A 23,095-nucleotide genomic window follows, 5' to 3' on the forward strand; every position below is an offset into this window, starting at 1 on the left:
AAGTGTGGGGCTGGATGAACACAGCTGGCCAAGCAGCATCTTAGGAGCACAAAAGCTGATATTTCGGGCCGAGACTCTTCATCCAGCCAATATCACTTTCCACAGCCATATCACATTCCTCAGTGACTGCCTCCGGCTCAGACTCACACCACGTGGATTCCAACTCAAGTTTCATCCCTCATGTTTTGAATCCTCCCAGGATCAGAGAAACCACCATGATGTTCAACGTTCCACGGACAGCAGCTCTGGCCACATTCTGAGATCCACCCTCAATGCGATGCGGCTGCACATGCATCGTCTCAACCTCTCTCTCCAACAGCATCGTAACACACTGGCTCAGAGCTGTACCAGTCCTCAGTTCCACTTCATGCTCCGGCTCATTCGTCAGACTAACAAGGAATTTTTTTTTCTCTTCTGATCAGGCAATCAGGCCCACAAGATGCATCAACTCAAAAATACCAATGGCTGTCTGGAACCTACCGCTCCTTCCCTTCCCTCTGACTCTATCCCCTCCCACAAACACCCCACATCATGTTGGGTATTGGCCATCCCTACTAACCTTCTGCTCTCTGATGCTGAACGCTCTGTACTCAGCAAAGGCCTCAGCTTCATCTCTCTGCATCCAGTTCTGAGGAAGGGTCATCGGACCTGAAATGTTCACTTTTTCCCCTCCATAGATGCTGCCAAATCTGCTGAGCATTTCCAGTAACTTTGTTTTTGTTCCTGAACTGCAAGTGCACCCGAACTGATGGTCAGTAAAAATGAGAGGGGGTGTCCTCACACTGATTCATTGTAGAATGTGCGAGAGGAACTGGGTGTAAATGGAGCCAAGAAAGCGTGCTTTGAGTGATTCGAATTAATTAATGTCTATGTCTCCATTCGGAACCAGGACAGGGACCCTTTGAGCCGGGCTCAGCTCTTTCCTGAGAGATATCGGTGTCTCTGACAGGAGCCTTTGGTTTCAGATGGTTACATGTTGCACCTATGGGTTCATTTCTTTTCTGCTTTCTTGGTCACTTTCACTATCGGCTTGGCCTTCACTTTAGTGAACCTTTCCAATGTTTTCAATTGTTATTGCTCCTCCTGCTCTGACAGTAAACATTACAAAATCAATCCCAGCGGAGATCAGCTGTTCTCCACTAAACATAGACACACAGACCGTGCAGTTTCTCAGCATGGGGAGATGTACCTAACCTCTAGTCAGGGTGAGTGTGTGCCTGGGCAGACTTTCCGAGAGGAGAAGGAACATTGACTGCTTTGCTGTAATACAGGAGTATTGTTCTCAGGGTCAGTGCAACATGTCCAATTCTGTTCACTATCACTCACATTAATCGATACAATACCATAGAGATTTGGGATTGTAGTGGGGATTGTTGTGATGGAACTTGCTGTTAGGGTGGATGGAGGCTATATCAAGTCTGATCAGTGTGTGAGTGTAAAACTGCATCACAGAGACGTGCAGTAAGGCATCCTTTGACTTGGGCCTCAGCATCATTGTATCCTCCACTATCAACATCCTGAAAGCTACCATGAACCACAAGCTGAACTGGACTCACCCAATAAATGCAGTGGCAACAAGAGCAGGTCTAAGGCTATGGATACTGCAACAAGTAACTTACCTCCTGATTTCTCAAACCTGTCCAAAATCTCCAACATTTAAGTCATGTGTTAGTGCTGCTCCAACTGCACACGGCAAGCGAGATACTATCCATGAAAAAGCTGCTCGTGTTTAATTGGCACCACATTCACAAACATCCACTCTCTCAAACATAAAATTAGACAGCACCTTCCAAACCCACAACTACTTCCATCTTGAAAGACAACAGCAGCAGGTTCACGGGAACAGCATGATCTGCAAGATCTTCTCCAAGCCACTCACCATCCTGACTTGGACATATATTGGCCATTCAGCCTGTGTCAATCCGTGAAAATCCTGCAATTCCCTTACTACCGGCAATGTGGGTCGACCTACAGCTCAGAGATTGCAATGGTTCAGGAAGACAGTTCACTACCACCTTCTCACGCGTATTTTAGGAGGGCCAATCAATGCTCAGACCAGTCAGTGATGCCCACACCCGGCATTTTTTTTTTCTTTGAAAAGTCTGCATCATTCTTGCCCAGTAACAAAGACTGTCCAAATTCTCTTAAAACATCCAGTTGTGAAACAAAGCATAGACTGGCTCATCATTTTGAAGAGCATCGATGTATTGCTTGCAAAAAAGACCTTGAAATTCCTGTTGCCTGACACTTTAATACACCACCTCGTTCCCAGTCCAACATCTCTGTCTCTGTCTTGCTGTAGAGTTCCATTGAAGCTCAACACAAGCTAGAAGAACAACACCTCATCTTCCACTTGGGGACCCTGCAGCCCTCCAGACTTAATATCGAGATGAATATTTTTTGTGCCTAAACTCTACCCCTCACAAGGCCTTGTTACCACATACCCTGCCATTATCCACCACCTACTGTCAGCCACTAATAGCCCCCATTAACTACTATTCAACCTCCCAGCCTGATCGTCAACAGCTCTGACCAAATGTTCTTCTCTCTGTTAGGCTCTATCCTATCATTTATTCCAAACCCCATCACACTCTCCTTTTGCTTCTGTATATAAACTGACGTTTCCCCGGCCACCATCAGTTTTGCGTAAAGGTCACGGGATCCAGAATGTTAATTTTGTTTCTTTTTCCTTTGAAGATGCTGCCACACACAAAACCCCTCCAGGCCATTTGGTCCAACAAGTCCCCATCGCCCCTCTGAAGAGCAGACCCAGACCTATTCCCCTACCCTTTATATCTCGCGCTTAACCCACCTAACCGAAACATCCCTGGGTACCACGGGCAATTTAGCACAGCCAACCCGCCTAGTTTGCACACCTTTGGACTGTGGGAGGAAACCGGAGCATTCAAAATTATAGTCTAACGTTTATTCTATATGAAAACAGGAAAGTAGTTTATATGAGCAGTTCAAAACATTAGCATATAGTTCACATTTATGCACCTAATTTGCAGCAAACTTCATAGAATCATCATACAATCCCTAGAGTGTGGAAACAGACAATTCAGACCAACTAAAAGCCCACACCGACCCTCTGAACAGCATCCCCACCAGACACATTGCACTGCCCTGAGATAATGGGAACTGCAGATGCTGGAGATTCCAAGATAATAAAATGTGAGGCTGGATGAACACAGCAGGCCAAGCAGCATCTCAGGAGCACAAAAGCTGACGTTTCGGGCCTAGACCCTTCATCAGAGTGCTCTCTGATGAAGGGTCTAGGCCCGAAACGTCAGCTTTTGTGCTCCTGAGATGCTGCTTGGCCTGCTGTGTTCATCCAGCCTCACATTTTATTACATTGCACTGCCCTGTCCCTTTGTCACACACAACACAGAGGAGCGCATGCGTGAGGCCCTTCCCCCTGTGCTGCCATTGAGGGGCATTTACTCACTGAGTGGAAGAGGTTTGTTTGAAACAGACCGCAATGGAGAGACCAGCGCCCAGGGAAGCGAGGGAGCAGCAGGCTCCTTCCGGCAGCGCATCGAGATGTGAGTCTGGGACACAGAGGGGGGCTCCGAGACCGGCATTGATTCGGGCTCAGTTCAGGGAGAACCCGGGGACTGTTGGTAAGAGGCCGAGCGGAGCAGGAACTGGTCCCGGAACTTGGAGAGAGAGCGGCCTGGGGGCAGGGAGAGAGAGGCCTTTCTCGGGCTGTGTGTGGGCCTGCTGAGGGAGACACAGCGGCAAGAAGCTGCTGGGGGTCAGTCTTGTGGTATTTTTTATCCTCTCAGCACTGATGGAAATTCATCGATTAGCTTCTGTTTCACGCTGTTTTTAGATACTGTGCCGTGAACAGTGGAAATATTGCCAGACTTTCTGTATAACAAGGTGTAGAACTGGATGAAGACAGCAGGCCAAGCTGCTTGTCCTGCTATGTTCGTCCAGCTCTATGCCTTGTTATATCGGATTCTCCAGCATCCGCTGTTCCTATTATCTCACATTTTCAGGATTTTACAGGAAGCGTGTATTCTCTCTTCCTCCAGGCAAATACTTGAAGGACCTGGATGTTACCATATTTCCTCGGTAGAAAGCCATGTGTGACTAGCTGCTTCTAACAATCAGCAGGTATGTAGCCCATTGACATTGACACCGGTTTTGAAGATGGATAGACTGAACGGTCATCTGGAACAGACACTCGGGAACAGCATTAAATCTGCACTGACTGAGGGCATTTTCAAACTTACAATCAAGACAAACAAATAGATCATGCTGTAACATAGTGGCAACAGCCATACCTCAGTTCAGTGCAGAAATGGGAAGAAACTGCTCACTGAGAGGACAAGAGTTACTAAAATGGATGAAACACGTTTATATGAAGCTTATCAGTAAATGAGAAGGACAGAATTAATTCTTTGTGGAATAATTCTAACCCTCTGACTCACACACACACACACACACACACACACACACACACACACACACTCTCACTGTCCAAAGGTGCATGTTGCAATGTGGAACAACCAAACGTTCTGTACATGCTGCGAATCATAGAAAATAGTACATTCAAAGTGATCTCCCCAAACAACCTCAAGTTATAGAAGTCTGCAGCACAGAAAAAGGCCCTTTGGCCCTTTGGGTCTGCGCCAATGAAAAACAGCTAACAACACTAAACCCAATCAGTCAGCATTCTATTTCTACGAATGTATCGAGGCTGCAGAGGAACTGCTGTCCCCACCCTTATCACAACATTATTCTCCATTTCTTCACCTTACAGGATTTAACATTGCTTTTAATTTTTCCTTCAGTCCAACAAGAAACATTGTACATCTCCTTTCATTTTGTTTTCAAATTTCTACAAAGGGTTTGAAGTTACTCTCGACCTTCCCTAGTACACTCATGTTAGTTTCCATGTTCTGCTCTGTTGGATGCCAGTCACATGAGCAAAATTTGGAATAAACGTTCAGACCAGGGACTGACCAATCTAGAATAAACGCAGAATCAGAGACTGACAAAGGGAGAAATGCCTTCACTTTTAGGCCCTGACTCTGAGGGGATTAGATGAAGACTCATTCATGTTGAGCAGTAGAGATTAGAAAAATCAAACGCACTCCTGCAACATCTGAAAGTAATGTGTTCATTTTAAAAAGATACTCGTGCACTGTGAAATACAATGACAAATAATGAGAAGCAGATTGACAGATAATACCAGAGACTGAATAAAGTACTGATGAAAACTCACTTCATCCATGCTCGCACTCTGGTCAAGAGACTGAGAAAGAGTGGACATGTTTCTGCAAGAGTCAATGTATGAAAAAGCTGTTTTACAGTACATGAATCACACCTTATGAGGAGTATCAGATCATGACATGCAGAGCTAGAAACACAAGGAGACATACAGAAACAGTCAGTGTGACATGAATCAGTACCAGTTTTTAAAGATATATTGACGAGGAGCATGCAAGAAAACTCGCTCACAGCCAGTCATTGAATGCTGAAAGGAAGATAATGAAATTTATCCTTACACAGATTTCCAGATATGGACAAATGTAAACTGATGCACAAACTCACCAATCACAACAGAGAGGAGATTTGGTGTTCGATGTTTGTTCGTTACATTGTCTAGTCATGATTGACAAAGTCCACTGTGCACTCAAATTTGAAAAAAAAACTTTGATTGAATGCAATGAAATTAAGCTTCATGGTAAGGACAAATGTCAATGCAAAATTAATCCCTCAATCATACAGGGTCAGTGAATATCTGCAGAGTTTATGCTGCATTCAGATACAAAACCACAAATGAACATGGAAGGAGAATGAAATCCATATACTGTAGCTGAGACTGTTGCAGACATCGCAAAGCTGGCATTCCAGCTCTTCAAAGGCTGATAACTACAGAATTAATGTCAAGTTGGCACTACCAGATAGACACGAGGAGTGAGTGGAAGAAGCTCACATTCTCGCCAACTACTGGAAACTAGTATGCAGAATAGAATGTCCTAGTGCAAGCACAATGGGCAGAATGGCCTACTTCTGCACTGCACCTCATCCTGATTCTGATCCTGGTGATGAAGCAAATGACATTCTATTGGAGAAAGTATTAGTATAAAAATATAATGTAGAAATAGAAAGACAGGTGCAGAACATAACTCTCTTTAATGAAAGAGTACTAAAAATGTCCAACAGAAAATGAATCTAAATATCTAACTGATACTACAGAAACCAGAAAAAAGATCCCGTACTGACACACAGAACCAGCATTCAGTACGTGCAGTATAGAAAACCCACACTCAGCACACAAACTAGAAAACGTGTTACTGATTCAGAATTGTTCTCAGAGGAAAGCAGCCCCACTTCTATGAACCCTCCTAGAACCTGACACCTGACAGTAAATGCAGAAGTCACAAAATGCAGAAGCGATTAATACCCTGTCTGGACACCCTAATAGCTATATCAGAATGTATCTCTCAGTCAAAGAGAATGTTACTGGTTGCCAGAGAATCAAGGCACATTGACACACAACAGTAAAAACTGACAGGTACAGATTGATATCTACGATGACTGTGTTGACATTCCCGAAACAGACAAAAGAAAGCTGATGTTAAAACTCACATCCACATGCCGGGAACTGATGGGTACAGATTTATCATGACATTCGTATTCAAACAGCAGAAACTGACAGGCATGGACTGATCATTTTTCTTGCCCATTTGCAGAGCATAAACTGGCTGGGAGAGAATGATAAATTCATTTCCACATTCAAAACCCAGAAACTGACAGGCACAGGTTGATAATTGATAACTCATAACTTTCAGATACACAGAGCTGCAACTGACTGCGACAGGTGGAGAAATGTTCTCACACATTTGTGTTGCAGATACTGACATGTAGAATATTATTATTACATACAAATTCACAGAGTAATAACTGACAGGTACACATTGATAAACGCATTTACACATTTGAAGCTAGAAACTGACAGTTTGAAGTTGGTGGGTAAAATCACACATTCACAGGCCAGATTGATTGATAAGAACAGTCTCAGTTTAAAATAGCATGAACTGACAGGGACAGATTGGCAACTTCCCTCACCTGTTCACAGAGCAGAAACTGACAGGTATAGATCGATAACTACACTCATCTACTGCCATAGGTACAGATCGATAGTGACATGCACATATTCACGTAGAAGAAACTGACAGGTATTCACCGAGGGACATATTCACCAAGCAGAAGTTGACTGGTGCAGACTGATAACTACCCAAATGTATTCACACAGCAGTCTGCCAGGGACAGATTGATTGCTAAACTCACATATTGACAGAGCAGAAACTGACAGGCTGCGATTGACAATGAAAATCTGATTGTCATAGCTGATACTGACAGGTATAGATTAATAACTACATCCTGACATTCACACAGAAAAACAGACTGCACAGAATGATAAATTCATTCACACATTCACAAACCAGAAACTGACAACTGCAAAATAATAACTATATTACATATTCACACAGCAGAAACTGATGTGGATAACAGAGAGGGTAATTGTAAGATGCAAAATGATACAGATGGTTTGGTGGAGTGGGCAGGAAAGTGACAGAGGGAGTTCAGCTCTGATCGAGGTAATGCAGTTTGGGAAGGTCACACAGTAAATGAGAATATGTAATAAATGGGAATATATTGAGAATGGTACATGAAATGAGAGATCTTGACGTGTAAGTGTACAGGTAACTAAAGGTATTGGTACACGTATTTAGGGTTGTTAACAAGGCATGTGGAATGCTCCCCTTCATTAGTCGTGGTATGGAATACAAAAGTAGGCATGTAATGATGAAACAATATGAGACAGTGGTGAGGCCACAACTGGAGTATTGTGTGCAATTCTGGTCACCACATTATAGGAAGGATGTAATTGCTGTGGAGGGGGTGGAGAGGAGATTTACCAGAATGTTGCCAGGGCTGAAGAATTGCAGCTGCAAGGAGAGATTAGAGGGTTTGGAGTCATATTCCTTCGAACAGAGGAGGCTGAGAGGTGCCATGATTAAGGAAAACTAACTTGTGAGAGGGAGAGGTAGAGTAGACAGGAGGAACCTGTTTCCCTTGGCAGAGAGCCTAAAAACCAGATTGAAGCAAAGCTGATGGATCAAACGATATGTGAGGAAAAATGCTTCTTATGAAGAGGGTGTTGGGTATCTGGAATGTATTGCCTGAATTAGGAGTGGAATCAGAGGCTGTAAACTTGTTTAAAGATAAATTACCTGGATCTGCACCTGAAGTGCTGTAAGCTGCAGTGTTACAAGCAGTATGCAGGAAGTGGAGGGACATCTGGGGGCATCATTGGGTCAGCAGGACAAGATGGTGTGAATCGTCCCTTCTGTGCTGTAACATTTTTATGGTTCTATCGTTATCAACTCATCCCTGTCAGTCTCTGCTGTGTGACTGTGTGAATGAAATGACCAGACACTGACAGGAACAGGTTGACTGGGCTGTGTACATCACCTGTAGTTTTCTTACAGCCCTGGACAGTACAGTTGCCATATCAGGTCATTATGCAGGCATGCAATGATGATTTCAATGGTGCATTTATTGAAGTTGGTGACGGTCCTTCTGGACATGACAAATTTCCTGAGCCGCCTGAGGAAGAAGAGGCCTTGTGCCTTTTAACTGTTACATCTACGTGCGATGTCCAGGGCGGGTTGTTGGTTATTGTCACTCCAAGGAACTTGGTGCTCTCCAACCTCTCAACCTCAGTTCAAGTGATGTATATGGGCAGGAGTTTTCCTCCTTTCTTTCTGAAGTCAATGATCAGTTCTTTAGTTTTTCTGACAGTGAAAGAGCAGTTGCCTTCATTGCATCATGTCGCCAAGCCCCCTATCTCCCTTCTGGGTTTTGATTCCTCGTAGTTAGGTATCCATCCTACACTGATGTCATCAGCAAATTTGTTGACGGTGTTCATTTGGAATTTGGCCCCACAGTTTTGAGTGTACATGGAGTACAGTAGGGTGCTGAAGACAAATTGTTGAGGCTGTGGGGGTGGAGGGAGCACTCTAGTGTTGTGTTATTCTACAAGAGATGCAGTTGTCTATCTTTACTGATTATAGTATACGGGTCAGAAAGCTGAGAATCAGGTTGCAGTGGGCCTAGCTGAGATCAAGGTCATGGAGTTTTGAGATCAGTCTGTACAGAACAGTGGTGTTGACAGCGGAGATGTAGTCAATGAGCATGAGTTTCACGTAGGTGTCTTTGTCATTCAGATGTTCCACGGATCAAAGATCTCCTCCAACCCCTTCCATCAGGCAGAAGATACAGAAGCCTAAACACACGCATGAGCAGGTTCAAGAACAGCTTCTTCCTTGCCCTGAGTAGAATGATGAATGGACGTTTTAGCCTCAAATAATGACAATTTAGCTAATGTTGATCTCTCCTAGTGCACACCCTGTCAATGTAACCTGCATGCCTCTGTCTTAAGTCATTTTTATCTGTACCTTACTGAACATGATCTGCCAGAAATGCTCATAAACAGAGGTTTTCACTGTATTTCACTGTATGTGATAATAAATCTGTCAAGTTAAAAAGATTAACACAGCATATACTGACAGGTACATATTGATAATTACACTCACACATTCAACAATTGGGAATTGACAGATACAGATTGACAACAAAACGGACATATCCACTTACCCACTTGCATCCATGGAGTTGTACAGGTGCTGTTTACTTTCTAGATCTCACTCAACAGGTATAGAGTTTTAAGGAAAAACAGACAAGTGGCAGCTGAGGGCACGAGTGGAATCAGACTCCTGGATGCGTTCAAATTGCTGGCTTTAAAGAAACAATCCAAATGATTATTGACCGAATGTGACATTGATCAGTTTGATATTGCCAGTATTGGCTGATGTTGATATACAGGGGCCATCCCTTCTGTCTACCTCCAGGCAAATATTTGAAGGACCTGGACAATGTAATATTTCCTCAGCACAAAGCCAAGTGTGACCAGTAACTTTGAACAACCACCAGGTGTGCTACACTGACAGAGCATAGAAAGCACAGTGACAGCGGATTGAATCAAACACACATTGAACACAATTTTCAGAGAGAAGCATTCAAACCGAGAGTCAAACACCACCAAGGAAACATTTGTTTCTTTTATCTGTATTCTCAACACATATCACCCAGTTCCAAACAATTTCGCCATTCACATTGTCAAAAACCTATGAGGAGAGAGAGTGAATCCTCATCTAAAATATACACTCTAGAACTGCATTACTCCTGCATTTAGTAAGGATACTTTGAGTTACAGTCAGTGTGAACAAATTGATGAAACTGTAAGTTTGAACACCCACATGGGAACTGGATATTGAGCACAGATATTGAAGCACAAACATTCAATTAGCAGTGACAGAGAAGGACAGAAGTAACAATTTGATAAATCTTTGTCACATACAACAATTAAACAATGTGAATTCCAAAAGCACGTTCTGCACCATAGCCTGACAGAATCATTATTGTTCATGCACACACGTGCTCTCTTTCTGTCAAATACACACACAATCCCAACACACCTTCCAACATATAACAACCATGCTGTTGCATAGACATTGCAAGTAATAAAAAATGTTACATTTGGAATGATTTTGACTCACAGATCCATTGCCAGAGAAGTCGACAGCACAGAATAAGGCCCTTCAAACGTTTAAGTCTGCACGGATCAAAAACAAATTCAATTCTCATCCTGTTCAGCCAGCCCTTCATGTGCCAGAGCTGCAGAGGAGTTGCCATCCCCACATTTATCGCAATATTTTTCTCCATCTCTTCACCTTTCAGGAATAGTTTTATTTATAATTGTGTACTTCTTTCAAAATTGTCTCAATTTTCTACGAAGAGCCTGGCATTGCTCCTGGCCCTCCCTAGGATGTACTACAGAAAAATAGCAAGATACCTGAATACAATTTGCACAATGAATCAACGTAATCAAGTAGTCACCCTTCAAAACAGTGGAGAAATATAAAAATGGACAAAACTGGTAGCTTTGTGAAACTGCTCATTTTGTTCCAATGCAGAATTGAAGTGTTGATTGTTCAGTAATTGAGTTTGACAGTTTAAATATTCTGCACTGCATGACAGAAAATAAAATTCCTTTTTCCTTTCCACGTTCCTTGCATAGAACAACACAAGAGTACCACTGATTGTTTGCACCGTCACAGCACAGAGCAGGGTAATGTCCTGTCTACATCAGGAAATAAATTAGCCAATTGTCTTTCTGTACAAGCAACACTGTGGTCAGTCAGCGGCGATGCAGTTGAGTTGTTTATTGCCCTTTCACTGAGTTGTAAATGGATTCAGTTCACATTGATTGCTACTTCAGCAGTATTCAGAAAAGCATATCAATACACACTGAAAAAGAAACTAATGGTATTCTGAAAATGAACACTTAATATCACTCCTCCATGTTAGACTGCACTATACAAGTTACAAAGGCCCATTGTGTTTCCTGTTTCCATGCTGTGGAACAGCAAAGAATCCTTTCTGTAGCAGTGTGTTGCCTTTCACTTGCATGTAATTCCCACAGGCACCAACAATTGAAGAACTTTGCTGGTTCCCTTTCACTACAGGAGACGTGAACTGAGATACAGACTGGCAGCACAAGGGAAAACTCACTCACACACAGCCAGTGGATGCTGAAAGGAAAAGAATGAAATTTGGCCTCACAGTAATTTCCAGATATGAATTGACTCTCAAAATCACTGATTACACCTGAGGATGTTGGATTATTACTGTGCCCAGTAGTGACAGATAAATTCTACTACACAGTCAACCTCACGCATAATGTCAAACCAAACTGAGACTGAAACGCAATGCAATTAAGTGTCGATTGAAGAGAGTTTAGTTACAGAGTTTACTATTCAGACACAAACCACAACTGAACGTTGAAGAATGAAATCCCATATACTGTATCTGAGGGTGTGGGAAACATATCAAAAATACCATTATTGTTACTGAAAGCCAAGTGCCTCCAGAACTAATGTCAAATTGTCCTTTCCATCTCGACACTAACAATGAGTGGAAGAAGGTCATGTTCCCCATAATTACTGCAGAACTGATACATAATAGAACGGCCCAGTACAGAGACGATGGGCTGAATGGCCTGTTTCTGTGAACATAGAATAGCACAGCACAGTACAGGCCCTTTGCCCCACGATTTTGTGCAGAACCTTAACCCAAAACCGAAGGTCTATCTAACCTCCTCCACTACCTTATACAATCATCCATATGTCTATCTAACAGCCTCTTAAATGACCTCAATGAGGCTGACTCAACCACCCTCTCCGGCAATGCATTCCACACCGCTACCACTCTCTGAGTAAAGAATCTACCTCTGACGTCTCTCCAGTATCGGCCTCATTTCACTTTAAATCTATGTCCCCTCGTAAAAGCTAACTCCACTCCTTTATCTCTGCCTCTGTTCACTTTGTACACCTCTGTGCTGTACCATATCTGTGATTCTGATTTCGGTGAGAGACGAGCAGTTATATTAGTGATGCCACAGGCCTCACATTCTCTAACCATATCAGAAATGTGTGACCATTCGTCAGAATGGTTCTCAGAATAAAGCAGTTCCCCTCCTGTTATCACCCCATGTCCTCAACTTCTCCATCCCCTCACCTACAACATGGACTGACACTCAACTCATAAATCATGCAATGCAGAAGAGATTAAGACGCAGCCTCAACATCCTAACAATAACTATCACAGAGTGAATCATGCACTCACAGAGAATAATACTGGCTTTCAGAGAACTAAGATATTTTAATAAACGAGGAGAAACTGACATGTACAGATCAATAACTAAACCCATTTGTTCATATTGAAGAAGCACACAAACCAATGATGATGACACATTTACTACAATGTAAATATGTGACTATCGTTATCAGTCTCTTTTGGTTTCTGCTAATTTCAGTCAGGCATTCACACTGCAGTAACTATCAGGGAGAGATTAAAAACTACATTCTTACTGGCAAAGCTGAAACTGGCAGTCATAATGATAACTACATTCCCAGTTTCACAGAGCATAAAGTGATAAGTACAGTCTGATAACTAGACTCTCCTATGCACAGAGCAGAATCTCACAGACATATATTGGTAACAGCACTCACATTCACCAAGCAGGAACTGAGAGGTATATTTTGATAAGAACATTTACAAATTGCAAGACAGAAACAGAGAGACATACATTGGTAACTGTACTCATGCTAACGCAGCAGAAACTGACAGATACAGAGTAATATTGTCTCTGTTAATTCACAGTGCAGAAACTAACAAGAACAGACTGGTAAATATACTCACCCATTGACATTGGTGAAACTGACAGGTATATATTGATAACTGTATTGATTATATGTAAATGATTTGGAGTTGGGTGTTGAGGATAAAATCTCTAAATGTGCAGATGATACTAAGCCAGGGAGAAGAGTGAATTGTGAGGATGATACTGAGTGACTTCACAGGTACATTGACAAGTTGGCCAAATGGGCAGAGACCTGGCAGATAAATTTCAATGCAGAAAAATATGAGCTTGTGCATTTTTCTGATAAAAACACAGAGAGACAATTTTAAGCTTAAGGGTACAGCTTTGAGGGGAGTATTGAGCAGAGAGACCTTGGGGTTCATGTGCATTATTCTCTGAAGGTGGCCAGGCAAGTTGAAACAGTTGTGAAGCAGGTTCAATGGATCTTTGAGTTTAAAAACAGAGGCATTGAGTCTTAAAGCAAGGAAGTAATGCTACATCTCTACAAGTCATTGCTAAGACCACATTGCTCAGACTGTTTGTTCTCAGTTCTCAGTTCTGGGCATTTAACGTAAGGAAGAAGCCTCTGGGGAGGGTCCAAATGAGATTACTAGAATGACTGCAGGAATGAAGGATTTTACTTACAAGGAAAGATGAATGAAATCAGGCTTATTCTCCTTGGAGCAGAGAAGATTAAAAGGAAACTTTATGGACGTGTTCACAATTATGAAGAATTTTGAGAGAGTGAAGTTCAATACTCTATTTCCACTATGCCAGTAACCAAGGGTCACAATTTCAAGATTGTCACCCTGACAGCTAGGAGTGAGATGAGGAGAAACATCTTTAGTCGGAGCATTGTTCGGATTTGGAATGTGCTGCCTCGGAGAGTGTTGGAGGTGGATTCCATATGAGGTATGAAAAGAGAGCTGGATATATGTCTGAAAATGATGAACTTAGAGGCTAATTTAGATAGAGCTGGAGAACAATCCTGTCTAGAATTATTTTCAGCTCACCACAATTTAAAAAAAAATGCAGAGTAGATTCAATTCATTGGCTAATCTGTTCTGACCCACTGACCAGGAGATCAAATGGATTCTCAAGCTGGGAATGGACAGCACAAAATCTCAAATCCCTGCCATCAAGGGTCAGATCATGCTACAGCAGGAGAAATTGGCTCTCTCAGAGTTCTGTGTGAGTCAGTTATTCAGATGTTTTCTCAAGGCAAGTTCATCTTTGGAATTGATGTCTGGCTGAGAGAATGGAAACAAAGCTTAGCCATTTGTCAGCTGCAGAAACTTGACGCAGGTCTGGTTGATCAGCCTGAAAATAGGACAATGCAGAAACGTAGTAAATGAGGAGCAGGAACAAAATTGTTGGCCTCGTGGACAGTGAAGGTGATTATCTCAGAGTACAACAGGAGCTTGATCAACTGGGCCAATGGGCTGAGGACTAGCGGGTGGAGTTTAATTTAGACAAATATGGAGGTGTTGCATCTTTGGTGAGGCAAACCAGTGCAGGGGCTAGGGCCCTGGGGAGTGTTGTCAAACAGGGGGATCGAAGGGTCCAGACACAAAGTTCCATTAAGTAGAGTCACAGGTGGATAGCAAGTTTGGAACACTTGTCTTTTTTCAGTTCTAACACTGAGTGTAGCAGTTGGGATGTTATTATGTGGCTGTACAAGACATTTCGCCCCTAACAACTGCATGCAAGTACTTGAACAACATTCACTGCTTTGGCCCTGACCACTTTGTGTGGCAGAGAATCCTTCTTTGTGAAGACATTTGTCCCCATCTCCGTCCTTCCCTGTCTCCTGTAGCCTGTGACTGCCTGATTCTGGACTCACACACCCTCGCTCCCTATTCTGGCCATCAGCAACATCTGCGTTAACCATTGTTTCGTCCTGTTAAAATTTTATAGATTTCTATGCGATCACCCCACATTCTTCTAAACTCCAGTGAATATAATCCTAATTGATCCAGTCTCTCCTTATCCATCAGTCCTGCCATCCCAGGAATCAGTCTGGGAAACCTCGGCTGCACTCCCTCCATAGCCACGGCATCCTTCCTCAGAGATGGAGACCCCAAACTGCACACACAATACTGCAGGACGTGGTCTATCCCTGTACAATTGCAGCAAGACAGCCCTGCTCCTGGACTTGAACCCTCTCGCTATGAAGGCCACCGTCCAGTTGCCTGCTTCACCGTCTGCTGTTGCTGCACTGCTCACTGTCAGTGACTGGTGTACGAGGTACTCCCAGGTCTAATTGCGCCCCCGCATTCCTATCTGTCACCTTTCGGATAACAACTTGTTTTCCTGGTTTTGCTCTCAAAGCAGATAACCTCACGCTGATCCACATTAAACTGGATGAACCATTTCTGTGTCAAGTCTACAAGCTGGAAATTCAGAGGAGGTGGGTGGTGAGCGCACAGGCACAGAGGGGACAGACAGTGAGCGTGGGGGACAGAGGGGCTGGGTGGTGAGAATAACACTTTATCTGGAAGACAGTGAGAGTGTACAGGATGAGCTGTGAACATCTGGGGTTATTACACAGACCAATTCCTCTGAGAAACGCACACCATTGGAACAAGCCTAAAACTGATGATGATGAATGTTATTTCTCTGTACTCGGATCAGGGCGTGGCCAGCTCTGCCAAGGTGGCAATGGATGCCAATCTCAGAATGTCCTTCGACAGATTGCCTTCATGCCGAGGAAGTCAATGAGGTGTCTGCAAAGTGGTAGGAGTAACGTGCAGAGCGGACCAGGTAAGAACGGCAGATTTTGCTCCCAAAAGTACCATCAGAGACAGGAATGGAAAGAGGCCATTCAGTCCCTTGAACCTGCATTCTGTTGGACCGTGGCTGATCCACAATTCCTCGTGTCCACTTCCCTGCCCTTTCCTTTGATTCCCTGGCTGATCAAGAATCTATCAATCCCAGCCTTACATCTGCCTTCCCCCTGCTGCAACAAATACACATGTTCTCTGTGGCAAGAAGTTCCAAAGATTCCTAGCTCCCTTAGAGAAGAAATGCCTTCTCATGTTAGTCTTCAGAAGTGAACCAGATGGTTCTTTGTTCCTGACAATGGTCATCATTAGAGTCTTAACTCCAGAGCTGCTTTGTTTGAAGTTGAATTCAAAATACATCACCTGCCACAGCAACATTCAAATTCAAGTCCTCAGAGTATCCCTTGGACATCTGACAGAATCAGATCTTACCTCCCAATTAGTTTAGAAATTGAAAATGAATCTCATCAAAGTGCAGTGCTCAGATCAGAATAAATTGCCCCACACCATTGAGCTAAACACTGACGGTAGTGGATTCCCCACAGTGTAGAAGTAGGCCATTGGCCCATCAGGTCTCCACCTAAACTCCAAGGAACATCCCACCCAGACCTGCGCTGCTACCCTGTCCCTGTAACCATGCATTTTCCATGATTAATCTCCCTAATCTACACACCCCTGGACACCACCGAACCTGCACACGTTTAGACCAATGGGAGAAGCCTGGAGCACCTGGCGGAAACACACAGACAATATGAGGCAGCAGTGCTAAGCACTGAGCCACCAATGTTTTTGCCATGTAGGGCTTGATTGTCTGGTCGTGCTGAAAGCGCGGGGTTCAGTTCCTGCACTGGCTGAGATTGCTGTGAATGATCGTTCCCCTTTGCCTTAGATGTGGCGACCCACAGGTTAAACAGTAAAACAGTTGTTGTTGCTGTCTCTCTCTCTCTCTCTCTCTCTCTCTCTCTCTCTCTCTTTCTCTGCAATGAGACAACAGTGACTCGACATTAACCACCTGCTAAAACATAACTTTGCTGATTAAAAATTATCTGCCAGCTTTTTCACTGCAAAATAACTTGAGTGTTTCCCGCCCTATGCAATATCACAGTGACCTGTAAATAAAGGACACTTTAATGACAGAATGTATCTAAAAGCACGGGGAGAGGGTGTAGAGGCAGACTTACCAGGATGTTGCCTTAGACGCTGGAGAGTGTCAGTGATGGAGAGAGATTGTAGAGACCAGGGTTGTTATCCTTCGAGCAGAGGTGATTGAGAGGCTGGACGTGATTGGGATGTATCAAATGATGAGGGACCATAGATTGGGTACGCAGGAAGAAACTTTTCCTCCTTGATGGAGGGAACAATGAGGGAAAACGCTCTCATCCAGAGGCTGGTGGGGAACCTGCAACTCGCTACCAGTGAAGATGGGAGGGGCAGAAACCCTCATCACTTTGAAGAAGGATTTTGATGTGCACTTGGGATGCCAAGGCAATGGGCTGTGTGCTGGGGAAGTGGTATTAGAGAATGGTGAAGTGGTTGTTTTTGACTGGTACAGACTCAGTGGGCTTTTTTTTGTGCTGTAAACCTCTTAACACTGTGATTAGCTCACTTTGCGATATGTGTTCTACATTCAAGATGCTGTCTAGATGTAAGGTGATTTTGTCCATTTTGTTTTTGAGGTAAGGGGTTTGTCTTATGAAGAGAGATTGAGCAGTTTTGGCTGATAATCTCTGGAGTTTAGAAGAATGAGACGGGATCTAATTGAGGGAAAGCAGAAGGAAAGAGAATGTTCCCTCATGTGGGACAATCTGGAAGAACAGGTCAACATTTCAGGAGAAGGTGGTGGGACAGTTTGAAAACAGAGATAAGGAGGAATGGAAGTGGGGGCAGAAAACTGGATCTGAGGCCAAGATGGGGTCAGCCAGGCCATATTAAATGGGGCCACAGGCACCCAAGAGGCTGAATGGTCTCCTCCTGCTCGCCTTTAAGTTGTATTGGTCATTCAGTTACCTGAGCGCAATTTAGCGTGGGTGCGACATAGGACGTGGACAGAACACTCTTATTCTGAGATTCTAAAGTGTGTGATCCGCTACAGGTCACTCAGTAAGAGTGAATCTAAGAACCATATGATAACACAGCAGCATTAAGCCATTTGGCCCATTGAGTCTGCTTCGTCATCTAACTGTTGCTGATATGTATCTAAACTGTATTCTCTTACCTTCTTCCCCTGGTACTTGATCCCTTTACGAATCCCTTTACCACAACCATCTGTGGCAATGAGTTCCACAGATTCATCACCCTCTGGCTGAAGAAATTACTGCTCATCTCAGTTCGAAAGAGTCATCCCTTCACTCTGAGGCTGTGCCCCTCATGTCCTCGTCTCTATCTTGGCCTCTCAATATTCCCTAAGTTTCAATCAGATTATCCTCATCCTCTGAATCTCCATTGAGTACAGACACACAGTTCTCAACCACTCCTCATCAGACATGTCCTGGGATCTTGTAAATCTCCTCTGGATCCCCCTCCAAGGCCAGCACTTCCTTCCTGATATACAGGGCCCAAGGCTGCTCACAGTATTCCAAGTACAGTCTGACCAGAGCCTTTTACAAGCTCAGCACTACGTCTCTGTTGTATTCCAGCTGTCTTGAAATGATCGCAAATGTTACATTAACTGGCAAATGAACTTGCATGTTAACTTTAAGAGAACCCTGAACTAGGACTCCCAGTCTCTTCATGCTTTAGATTTCCAAAACCTTCCCCATTTGGAAAACAGTCAATGCCTCCATTCCTACCCAAGCGCATAACCCCACACTTTCCCCCATTGTATTCCATTGCAATTTCTTTGCCCACTCTCTGAGCCTGCCCAGGCCCTTCTGCAGCCTCTCTGCTTCCTCACCATTACCTGTCCCTCCACTGAACTTCCTGTCATCAAAGAAACAGGAAATGACAAAGCTCCCCATGAGATTGATTTTGGACCCAGAGCGAATGGCCCCAGTGACTAAGGCCCGAAGGGCCCACTCTCAGATATTACGCTGTTGTATTGGGGTAGTAAACAGCGCCCAAACTTTAGGTGTCCCCTCAGAGCAAGATGAACAATATCACAGTTAGCCATCAGTGTCTGTTTCCCTCTTCCAATTCCCGTTACCCTGTTGTCAATTTCGTTGACATTCTGAAATTTGATAATGATTTTGGTGAATTGCAAACACTATCGTGATTAGTAAATTCAAATCACGTAAAAAGATTCGAGTAGCTTGGGCATGTCTTTGGTCCAGGCTTTAAGCAAGAGGAAAGCAGTGATATTACAAGTGGCTGGGTTTTCTGAGGGTCGAGATGAACCAGAGAAAATCGCCACTTTCACTGAGCCAGAAATGTGACAAAAATATATATAATGTATCCTTGACCAGTGTTTCTTGGCTTTGGGATAATGATGGCCGAGTTCACCAAACCGCCATCCAGCTTGGTATCATCTATAATCAGAAACAATAAGCAAAGGGAATTGAAGGGTTAGAAAACAGAATGTTAATATGACAGCAAAGGCCGCCTCCAGATTGAAGAGAGAGATAATTACCGTCAGAGAGCCAACCGGCAGGAATATAAACCGAAGCTGTTGGCAATGTACAGACATTTCTCACCGCAGGTCACAGAGCAGGTGACTCAACAACGCTGAGTCTGGGAAATTGACAACAGAAATAACGAGATGCCCAACGAATCCCAGGGATATTTTGCATCAACATTTGGTACAAAGTGTGCACCTACCATCCCAGAACAAGCGAACAATAGGGAAATGGAAGGTGCAGGCCTGGGAAGTTAAAGTATTTTATTCAATCGTCTGGCATGGGCATTTCCTGCATTTATCACCCACCCCGTCCACAATTGCCCCCTTGAGAAGGTGGTGGTGAGTTGCCTTCTTGAACTGCTGCAGCCCACCTGCTGTTGGTAGCCTTTCAATGCCCTTCAGGAGGGAATTCCAGATTTTTGACCGAGTAACACTGAAGCAGTGGCTGATCTATTACCAAATCGAGATGGTGAGAGGCTCAGAGGGGAACTTGCAGGGTGCGATGTTCCCCGTATATCTGCTGCCCTTCTGGATGGATATGGTTATGAGTCTGGAAAGTGCTGTCCGCAGCGTCTTTGGTGAATTTCTGCAGTGCATCTTGTTGGAGGTACACACTGCTGCTACTGAGCGCCAGTGGTGGAGGGAGTGGTGGCTTGTGGATGTGGTGCCGGTAAGCAGGGGCTGGCTCCTTTGTCCTTGGATGGTGTCAAGCTTCTCAAGTATTGTTGGAGCTGCACCCATCCAGGCAATTAGGGAGTATTCCTTCACTCCCCTCACTTGTGACTGAGATACTTGGAATGGCTCAATCAGGGCAGCTTCTAACCATATCACCTTCAAAGGAATGACATCATGAAATATCAAGGTGTAGAGCTGGATGAGCACAGCAGGCCAAGCAGCATCAGAGGAGCAGGAAAGCTGAGATTTCAAGCCGAGACACCTCTGCAGATCCTTTTTTTCTGAAGAAGAGTTGAGGCCCGAAACATCAGCTTTTCTGCTCCTCTGATGTGGATTGGCCTGCTGTGTTCATCCAGCTCCTACACCATTTTATCTCAGATTCTCCAGCATCTGTGGTACCTTCTATTTCATGAAATATCAATACTGCTTAGCCTTCTTTTGGTGGACATCAGCGTCTCCCATACAATTTACAAGTTGAGCCATATCCATCTCAAGCAACCTCCCTCAGATAAATGGAAAGCCTTTATTTTTCCACTGTTTAATAATATTTCTCTGGCTTTGCTCCATTGCTCTCGAATATTGAGGTTTGTGAACAAAATGAATGTTTCCCATCACGTGTCCCTGTGTTCTTCACTGAACAGTACTCTGCTCCAGCACAGCTCGTCACTAAAGGGTCAAAAGAAGAGACAAAGAGTTGTCATCAACAGCAAACAGTCAGCCCCCAAGTGGCAAATAATATCTGCCCTTGATGAGTTTCCCCAAAAAATTCTGTGATTCTTTTTAAATCTGATATTCATTGACTGAAGAAAGCTAATGGAATGCTGGCCTTTATATCCAGAGGATTGGAGTACAAGGACACAGAGTTATGCTGCACTTGTACAACACACTGGTTAGACCCCACTTGAAGCAGGTCTGGGCACCACACTTCAGGAAGGACAGATTGGCCTTGGAGGGAGAACATTGTAGGTTTACAAGAATGATACCTGGACTTCAGGGGTTATGTCATATTTAGAAGGTTAAGGGGTGACCTGATCAAAGATCTTATAGGAAAAGACTGGGTGCTTAAATAGAAACTATTTCCACTGGCTGGGGTTTCTGGACCTATGGACGGTGTAGCCTGAGAATTAGGGCCAGACTGTTCAGGAAAGATGTCAGGAAGCACTTTCACACACAAAGGGTGGGAGAGGTTTGGAACTCGCTCCCACAAACAACAGCAGATGCTGGATCGGTTGTTAATTTTCAATCTGAGAGAGAGAGAGAGAATTCTTTTGTTCAGCTAATCTATTTAGGGAATAAACGCAAAAGGCGGGTATATGGCAGACCAGCCTCAAGGAAATGAATTACCTACTCCTGACTTCTTTTGTACGAATATTCAACATTCATAAATCAGGAAGAATCTGTAGTTACGAAGTGTCATTTTCATGCACTGGCGCAACTACAGATTGAAATACTTCCAGATGTTTTATTTTCATGCACTCCAGATCCTCAATGCCCTATGGGACAAACAGTCCTCAAATCCCCTTCTACGCCTCTTACTTTTCACCTTAAAATGTTGCCCCTTCTTCCTTTGTCAGTCACCCTTCATCTTAGGGGAACAGCTGCTTCCTATCCCCTCCCAGCCCCCGCCCATGCCCTTCGTAAGAGAGTCACTGAAACCAACCTTCAATCCAACTTGTCCTTGCTGACCATGTTCCCAAACTAAACTAGTCACACCTGCCTGTGTTTGGCCCATATCCCTCCAAACCTTTCCAATTCATGTACTTTTCCAAATGTCTTTTAGTTGTTGTCCTGTACCCACATCCACCACTTCCTTTGGAAGTCCATTACCTGCATGAACTGCTGTCTGTGCAAAACAAAAATTGTCCCTTATGTATTTGTTAACCTTTGTACTCTCACTTTAAGAAGAACCCGAGTTTTACACTGCCCCAACCTGGAGAAAAGGCACCTGCCATTCTCCTTATCCATACCCTTGATATTTTATGAACCTGGATCAGGCCACCCTTTAACCTCCTGTGCTGCGGTGAAAATAGTCCCAGGCTATCCAACCTCTCTCTTCAACTCACCCCTTCCATTCCCACCAACATCCTGATACATCTTTTTTTTGAACCCTCTCCAGATTAACAATATCCTTAGTGGAACAGGACAACCAGAACTGGACACAGTACTCCAGAAGAGGTCTGAACAACATTGTGTACAAGCACAACATGATGTCAGAACTCCTGTACACAATGTCTGAGCAATGATGGCAAGTGTGCTCAATGCATTCCTCACCACCCTGTCGACCAGTGACTCTGTCTGCAATGAATTATGTGCCTGAACCCATCTGTCTCTGTTCTACAAAACTACCCATTTTACACATCTCTATCATTTCCGCCTTCCTCAACAACCTTCTCTGCTCTCAAGAAAACAACCCAAACTCTCTCCATCACATACAGAAAAAAAGATTTGTTTCTGTCAGTCTTCCCAATTGGATAAATAGCAGTTCGAACAATGACTAATACATGATATTGTAGAATTGGTAGCTCACAGATTCACACTCACCATTTAGTCGACTTGGCCCAATCTCAGCATAATCGAAATTTCTTGTGCGTCTGCCTTCACTCACATCCTCAGCTCGATTTTCCATCACCTCGCTTGAAAGGAAGTATTTTCAGATTGTTACAAAGTAAGTTTCAATTCCCCTTGCAACAACGATTCACAATCTTCACGCGCCTTGAGAGAAGCTGTTTGTTTTCACTTCTGGTTTTGATCTGCCCCACCACTTTCTCCTGAAGCAATGACTCTCTTGTTCTAGAT

The sequence above is a fragment of the Stegostoma tigrinum genome, chromosome 44, assembly GCF_030684315.1.
Source record: "Stegostoma tigrinum isolate sSteTig4 chromosome 44, sSteTig4.hap1, whole genome shotgun sequence".
Lineage (NCBI taxonomy): Eukaryota > Metazoa > Chordata > Chondrichthyes > Orectolobiformes > Stegostomatidae > Stegostoma > Stegostoma tigrinum.